The sequence below is a fragment of the Nelumbo lutea genome, chromosome 1, assembly GCF_056320005.1.
Source record: "Nelumbo lutea isolate HS-2025 chromosome 1, American lotus-T2T, whole genome shotgun sequence".
In the NCBI taxonomy this organism is placed as follows: Eukaryota; Viridiplantae; Streptophyta; class Magnoliopsida; order Proteales; family Nelumbonaceae; genus Nelumbo; species Nelumbo lutea.
The window spans coordinates 193,731,121-193,739,249 of record NC_142684.1 but is presented as its reverse complement, the minus strand read 5'-3'; positions in this window follow the sequence as shown (position 1 = coordinate 193,739,249).

The window sequence follows — 8,129 nt, the reverse complement described above, 5'->3', positions numbered from 1 at the left end:
GCAGCTGCTGCATGTAGATATCTTCATTAAGATCTCTATTTAGGAACATAGTTTTGACATCCATCTACCAAATCTCGTAGTCATGGTATGCTGCTACAGCAAATTGGATCCTAATGGATTTAAGCATAACCACAGAAGAAAAGGTTTTCTCATAGTCGATGCCTTCTTTCTGAGTATACGCTTTCGCCACCAAACAAGCTTTGAAGGTCTCAACCTTGTCATCGGGGCCCTTCTTCCTCTTATAGATCCATTTGCAACCAATTGCTTTTACCCCGGAGGGCGGATCTACTAAAGTCCAGACTCCATTGGCCTCCATTGAGTCCATCTCAGCTCTAATGGCCTCCACCCACTTCTGAGAATCTATGTCCAACATAGCTTCCGCGTAAGTCATGGGATCCTTTTCACTGGTCAATGCTTCTACCAAGTAACTATCCTAGTAATAAACATAATGGACTGGTGGCCTGGATACCCGGGTGGATTTTCTAGGTTGGTCACTACTTAGAACTTGTGGAACATCTCCCACTGCTCTTGAGCTCTCCTCATCAAGAACTATTTCCTGACGATGGGTGTCCAGGATATAATCCGTCTCTAAGAGCTGGGCATTTCGACTGCAGAACACTTTCAGCTCACTTGGGTCATAGAATAGATAACCCACCGAATCCTTTGGGTAGCCTACAAATAAGCAATGGCTGGTCTTGGATTCCAACTTGTCCGCACTCGTTCTTTTAAGGTGCACAGAACATCCCCAAATCTTCAAGTGTCTGACACTTGGTTTCTTTCCGGTCCAAAGTTCGTATGGAGTTTTCGGAACAGATTTGGTTGGAACCCGATTCAGTACGTAGATTGCAGTCTCTAATGCATATCCCCAAAAGGATGTGGGTAACTCTGAGTGTGTGAGAAATGATCGGACCATGTCTAACAATGTCCTATTCCTCATCTCTGAAACACAGTTAAGCTGCGGTGTTGCAGGAGCAGCTAACTGTGATATTATCCCATTGGCCTTCAAGTAGACCCTGAATTCGTCAAAGAGATACTCGCCACCTCGATCTGATCGAAGGGCCTTAATTTCTCTTCCTAACTGTTTCTCGACTCCCTGTCTGAACTCCTTGAATTTTTCAAAGGATTCAGACTTCTGTCTCATTAGGTACACGTAACCATATCGTGAGTAATCATCGGTGAAGGTGATGAAATACACGTGTTGGTTACGAGTCCTAACACTCAAGGGACCATATACATCAGTATGTATAAGATTAAGCGTGCCTGTACATCTTTCAGGCTTACCGTTAAATGGTCGTTTTGTCATCTTACCTCAGAGGCAAGGCTCACAAGTGGGAAGATCTTCTACGGTTTGAAAATCCAAAGGACCATCCTTTAACAGTCTTGTGATTCGGTCAACACCGATATGGCCAAGTCGGTAATGCCACAGGCATGTGGGACTAACTATATCATGAGTCCTTTTCTTGGGGATTTCAACCGACGTAGTTTCGGTTAAGTTAGTTTCTAGAGAATGATGTACAACATAGAGACCGTTCTCCAGTTCCTCGCATGCGATAAATTTATTGTTCCTTTTAATAGTAATCATAATACTAAAACAGATAGTATATCCATCAGCACACAGTTTAGAAACAGAAATTAGATTTCTTCTTAAGTTTTGTACATAAAGACAATCCTTAAGTACAAGTATTCCTTATCTAAAGACTAATTCTACGGTTCCTATTTCCGTAGATGCAACACTTGCAGGAGTCCCCAAGTAAAGTGTCACTTCTCCTTCACTCAGCCTTCTATACGATAAGCGATTATCCTTATTTCTTAAAGAGAGTCCAGATCCAGATATAAGATTTGGATTAGGAAACTCCTAATGATATTAGGAGAACCTCTCTTTAAGGCTATAAATAGGAGAGCAGGGTGGACCTCTAGAAACATCTCATAGTCTATTGATTTAAGAGAGAAGACAATATATAGTTCGACTACTTCTGTCTTCTGTTCTTGTTCTTTCCTTCTCTTGCCACCCTACCCAGTTCGATCTCCACCAATAGGAATGATCAAGAATGGTTCTTGATATTGCCTTTTGCTAGAAGAGGCAATTTGAAGTCATGCTCACCAGCCCTCCATCATATTCTTGTTGAAGAATTCAATTCTTGCTGAAGAACCGTCCTACTGATTCTGTTTCACCTCACACCATGTCATCTTCGATGGAAGCAGTCTTTAGTTTTTTTTTTCTTTGGGCGTGAACACCTTCATTGGGAGTTACTATTACTCCACATCAGGTATATCCCTCTCCTACCTTTTTTGGTTTTAGATCTAGTTTGGTTTGTTTCAAGATTTATCCTTGAAAATGCATTTTTCTAAAATAGGGAATGTGATTCCTACATGGGAGAGAGAAATTTTTGAAAATTTTCCCAACCTTCCTACAGGGTTCGGCCATCTATATGATGGATCTCTCATCCCTTCAGTGGTATTAGAGCCAGGTTCAAATCTTGAACCAAATTAAACCAGATCTGGATCTGCGCAAATGTGTAGAAGGCGCTTTAACCGATTTGTGCAGTTAACGTTTTTTGGGAAATTTGTTCCCAGTTTTTGGGCAATTGATCTGAAATTAAATCTTTATAAATCTGATTTATATGGAGAATTGTTCTATATATATATATATATTTTTTGATTTTTTGGTTGTTCGTATGGTGGAGATCGAATTTTTTAATGGCGTAAGAAATTTGTGCACCTGTTATTCTATTCTTCTTGGTCTGTAATTAATTATTTTTAATTTTTAGACAGAATGTATAGGAATTCAAATCTGATGTAATATTAATAGAAAAATAGTTTTTCTATTTTATTTCATACGATGATAAAGCATATTGCGTAGAGGAGAAATTTTCGTAGATTTGGGTTCAGCCATCTGTGATTTGCAATTTTGGAAACTACACACTGCGATCTAATCTTTGTTTTGCAGAGTAGTAGTCTTACGAACAGCCCTCCTACTGATTCTTGATTGTCTTGTATCGGTTATTTAATTTTAGATCATCATTCTTGAATTGAATCTTGAATTAAACATCAAACCTTAGACCCATTCGAACCAGATTGGACCAAACTGGTTAGACCGAACCTGTGGTTCAATGGGGGCTGTTCCTAGCTCTAAATTTTCATATATGGGTCCAGGAGTTGATAATTAATTAAAAGATGCAATTCAGCCCACATCTGTAAAACCCAGTTTTAATTTATTAAAACTGCTTCAGCCCAATTCAGCATAAAAGCTATGTGGGCCGAACTGCTCTTTGCAGTTCAGCCCATATACCTAGATAATATTATTTGATAATGCTATGGGCTTTAAATGGGCTTTATATATGGGTTTAAAGTTATTTAATCGATTGGATCGATTATGGATTTCATGCATGTGATGTATGGATGTGTGATGTGCCAGTTCACTTAGCCCATGTTGATTCGATAGTGACTCTTACATACCATGACTGAATGCAGATAATTGCCATGGTGTTCTTAAGATCATTGGATGATCTCCCTTCGTGGTGGGCCCCATATCAGCTTCCTCTCCAAGAAGAACCATGCTGAACCCTAGCTGTTTAGGGCCCATCTAAAATTGGCTTTGTGAAAGCCAGTGGGAGCCACTTTGGTTTAACCTAAATTAAACTAGGGCGTAATTATTTGTTCCCTCTTGAAAATATAAGTGCATGTGAGAGGGAGATTCATATGATGAACTCTCTAAAGGCCTTCCATCATTAATATGAAGGTTGACTGTATTGGTGGGTGGGGATGCACCATAAAATTGGGATATCCATCTGCTAATGCAGTTGGTTGGATTGCTTCATGAGATGATAGGGGCATCATGGACCGATGTGGGAGGGGTCTATCCTAAAATGGAAGACTCTCTTATGGTACCTTAGCGTTCATGAACATGATGGGTGGGCACTTACTGGGCAGAAAGGTTTAACCTAAAATGACTATGAACCTTGTCTGATAGAGGCCAAAGGGAAACTCATAAGATGAGTGGATAAGATCCTTCACAGAAGGTGGTTGGGTTATACAGCTAAAACATTTGGCTCCATGCACCCCATGTGATTTCCCACATTTTCAGAGATACAACTGTCTTTGTCACTGAAATTGGTGGGAAGCTCAAAGATGCCCAAATGACATGAATCAATTAGGTTGTGGACTTACAAATCTGCCTTGCCTTTTATCAAAAATGACAAATGGACAATTCGCCAAACTGTTGGATGACAATAAACTTAAGGACCCAAATTATGCTGACTAGTTCCATATCCTTATGCTGGTCCTAACGTTCGAGAAATTTGATAAAATTATGAAAAACCCTGCTCTGGGTTGTTTGGAGCATAATAGCATGTGAGCTTTCAAATCTGAAACTTAGATTTGAAGTTCAGATCTAAGTTCAGCCGTTGCAGGTCTGCATTCTGCTAGGTTCAAATCTTAGTTCATCTGAACTCAGACCTGAACCTACTCAATTTTGATGTGAATTCGGGTAGTGACAACACCCAATTCACAATTTAATGCATCGGACTTGCCTCATTGATGAAAATTTAAGCCATGAATGGTAAAATCAGATCTGAAGTGCATGAGAATTTAAGGCAGTATAAGTACATGATCTAAAATTTTTGTGAACTTGATGTTTTGTTATCTTTTAAATCACTTGCACTCGATCTGAATTGGCTGCGGATTGATGTTTGGATTGGATTAGGATTGATGTTTGTGAGGCCTTGAAGGTCCAAAAAGAGCTTCATATTTTTGATGTACTGGTATTCAGATCTGAATCAAGGCTACTTATAGTATAAAGTTGCAAATCTGATTTTAGGTTTCTGCAATTACTTAATATGAGCCACGAAGGCTTGGATGTCCATTTCTAAATTTAAAGTTTTTAATGGCTAGCTTTGATTTCTAATAAAGTTGCAGACCTGAAATGTAGGTAGTCTGATATTAGTGCTGATATGAAATATTTACAGATTGAGTTTTGTTCTGTCTGAATTACAGTAGTTAACAATGCCAAACATTGCAAACCTGATTTTGGGTCTTAGCAATTGTTTGATATGCATGAGTTATACAGGTTTGGTCTTCAATTGTAGGGCTTAAAATCCTTAAACCAAGCATAATTTGGACTTGTTTTAGTTTATTTCAGGTCCTCTTAATATATTTTTCAGATCAGATCTAATATCAGCCCTAATTCAAATCAGATCTGATCCCATACCTAATTGATGTATCCTTGAGTGCAGCATTTTTTTTCAGATCCACTGTCCTAGCATCAAGTAGTTGTTGTATATGATTGAATAAATAGCTGTGTATTTGATTTCAGCTGCTATAAAAATTCACAACGACCACTAATTTCAGTATCAGTAGTTACTGTAATTTCAGATCTGAACTCAGATCCAAAAGTGGTTGTTCTCAGTAGGTAAGTTTGCAGATCTGATTTCAGGTCTCTGCAATCAATTGAGACATACAAGACATTTAAGTTGGGACTTGAAAGAAAACTCTTAAGCTCTTGGGATCAAACTTATTTCAGACCTAACTGCAACATATTTTAGACCTACTTATTGATATTAGGTTTGGAATTTTTGTAAGTGACTGTTCTCAAAAGTTAAGTTTTCTGATCTGATTTTTTTTTTATGGTAAGAACCTGAAGAGTAGCCTAAAGATCATAAATTCAGCAATGATTGTAGATCTGTTTACAATAGATTTTAGATTTGTTTACTTATGTTCATTTAAGTTTAGAATAGTGTGTAATAAACTCCATTGCTGATTTAGCTAGCTCTCTTTTCCATTGAACATCTACTTCACACTTGAATGTTGGTTTAGTTTCAGTAATGGAGCTATGACTCTCTAGTTTACAAATTTATTAGTATGGATCAGATCTGCATACATTCACTTACATTGCTGAAATTCTAATGCAGATCTGAGCACACAACAAAAAAAAATCAAATAACTTTGGTAGTGTGCTGATTTCAAGAACTCTTAGACTTCTAGGCTAGTTTCAATCTTGTAAATCACTTGTTTATCACTTGCATACCAGATTCCAAGAGATATTTATATTGGCTTTTGATCTTGTTTTTGAATATTTTTTTTGTTAGATGGAATTCAAACTTCTGGGCCTTGTAAGTTTCTGTTGTGTATTACAGATTGATTAATTTATTTACATTGTTTGGAATTGTGTATAGTAGTCTTTTTATTGTTTGGCTTAGATTATTAGTTAGAATAAAGATTCTGATCTCTCCTTCTAGTTTGAAGTGATTTCTAGGAGAAGAGGCCTCCCACCAAAAGAACCATTGCAAAATTTGAAAACAATCTTCAGGGAATCCTCTATACACCCTTCTCTTTACTTGGTATTGCTCTTGTTGGTTTTATTGTTACTCCCTATCACTAGGAACATTAGGAACATTGAGGACAATGTTCATCTTAAGTGTGGGGGAGTGAGCTCGAGGCTAGGAATTGAGGGCTGAAACCATGCACCTCATTCACCCCAACACACATATGCAGGCAATGACATAATCCCTCAAGTTCATTACTATTTATTTGATGATTTTTAAGAAGGAATTCAATGAGTTGAGGGAAACTAATGTACTTGTTATGTTTTTATTCTTGTGAATGACCCAATTTGATATATGCATGAGAAAAGGGGAGTTGAATATGTTTTTCAGCATGACTAGCCCTAACTATCTTCGTGTGTATGGAAGTCCTTGATTTCATGGTTAATGGTCAAAAGAGCTAGTGCACATCTGAAGTGTTGATTCTTGAGGTTCAATAATTGCAAAGAAGGACAAAAGCCCAAATTGACTCCGCTATTTTGAGCTGAATAGTAAAACTAGCAGCTCAGAACATGAGTCCTATTTACCTACCTCAAGTAAGTAACCAGTGTGAGATGGAGCATAAGATGCATTACATAAAAAAAAAGGAAAAAGAGAGACAAAAGTGTGTGAGATAGAGCATAAAATGCACTCACACCGAAAAAAAAAAGAAGAAGAAAAGGGTGAGATGGAGCATAAGATGCAATCACCCTTAGAAATTAGTAATTGTGGTGACAACTAAGGTTCAAAGGGGCACTCTAAAGTTGAATTCTCATTAAGATTTAGTTACAGATGTGAAGCCTAGTGAAATTTGATTATTAACCTTGACAACTAAGGAACTGATTTATATATGAATTAGGAGTTAAGGCTAGACTATGATGAAATTCATATTCTCCTTTCCTTGGATCTTATACATATGTTAAATGGTAATTTAGAAGAATAAGAGCTGAGCACTTACAAAAAGTTCCCCGACTAATCAATGCATTTCTATCTTAAAAAGTTCACCAGGTAAATGGTGAGAATAGAAGGGAGGGAATGTTTAGTTTATGGCTGATGTCTTTGCTTGAGGACAAGCAAAAGCTTAAGTGTGGGAGTATTTGATGAACCTACAATTTATCTATAATTTTTGAGGACTTTAGCATGGATTTTTATGTCGGTTTTATTAATTTGTGTCTTAATTTAGCTTAATGCTAAGAATAAGTTTCAGGGATAATTAATCCAAGAAAATGAAGGAAAAATGCAAGAAAAGAAGGTTCAAAAAGACCAATTTCAGCCCAGCCCAGTTGTGGAAGCAAGAGAGAGCACTTCGGCCCAAGAAGAACAAGTGGGTTCCTTGAGAAAACCCAAGAAAAGAATGCCTAGCTAAAAGTAGAATTCGTCCCAGCAAAGAAGGCCCATTCTCAGCCCAAAAGAGTAGCTCAAAACATAGCTATCATGTGCTAAGAAAGAGCCTAAGTGCAGCCCAAATAGCAGTCCTTAGGAGGCTTCCAAGAGAGCTCTAGAAAGTTCAAGAAAGGGGTGTAATACACCCCATTCTAGAGGTTTCAAGAAGGGGCAAGAGCCCCCTTGAAAAACTATATAAGGAGGCCCCTAGGAGGGGGGAGAGGTGTTTAATTGCTTGAGATGAAGGCTCTCCCACTCTTAGAGGTTCAGCCATTTTGAGAGATGAGAAGAGAAGAAGGCTAGGCGCAAGGAAGAAGAAGAAGAAGGGCTGAAGGAAGTTCAAGTCAAGCAAGCAAGATGAAGAATGTGAGTTTGAAATTGGGGGTTTATAATTCAAAGATCTTTTGTAATAACTCAATTGTAGTTTCATTTTTCTTTAATTTGAATTCA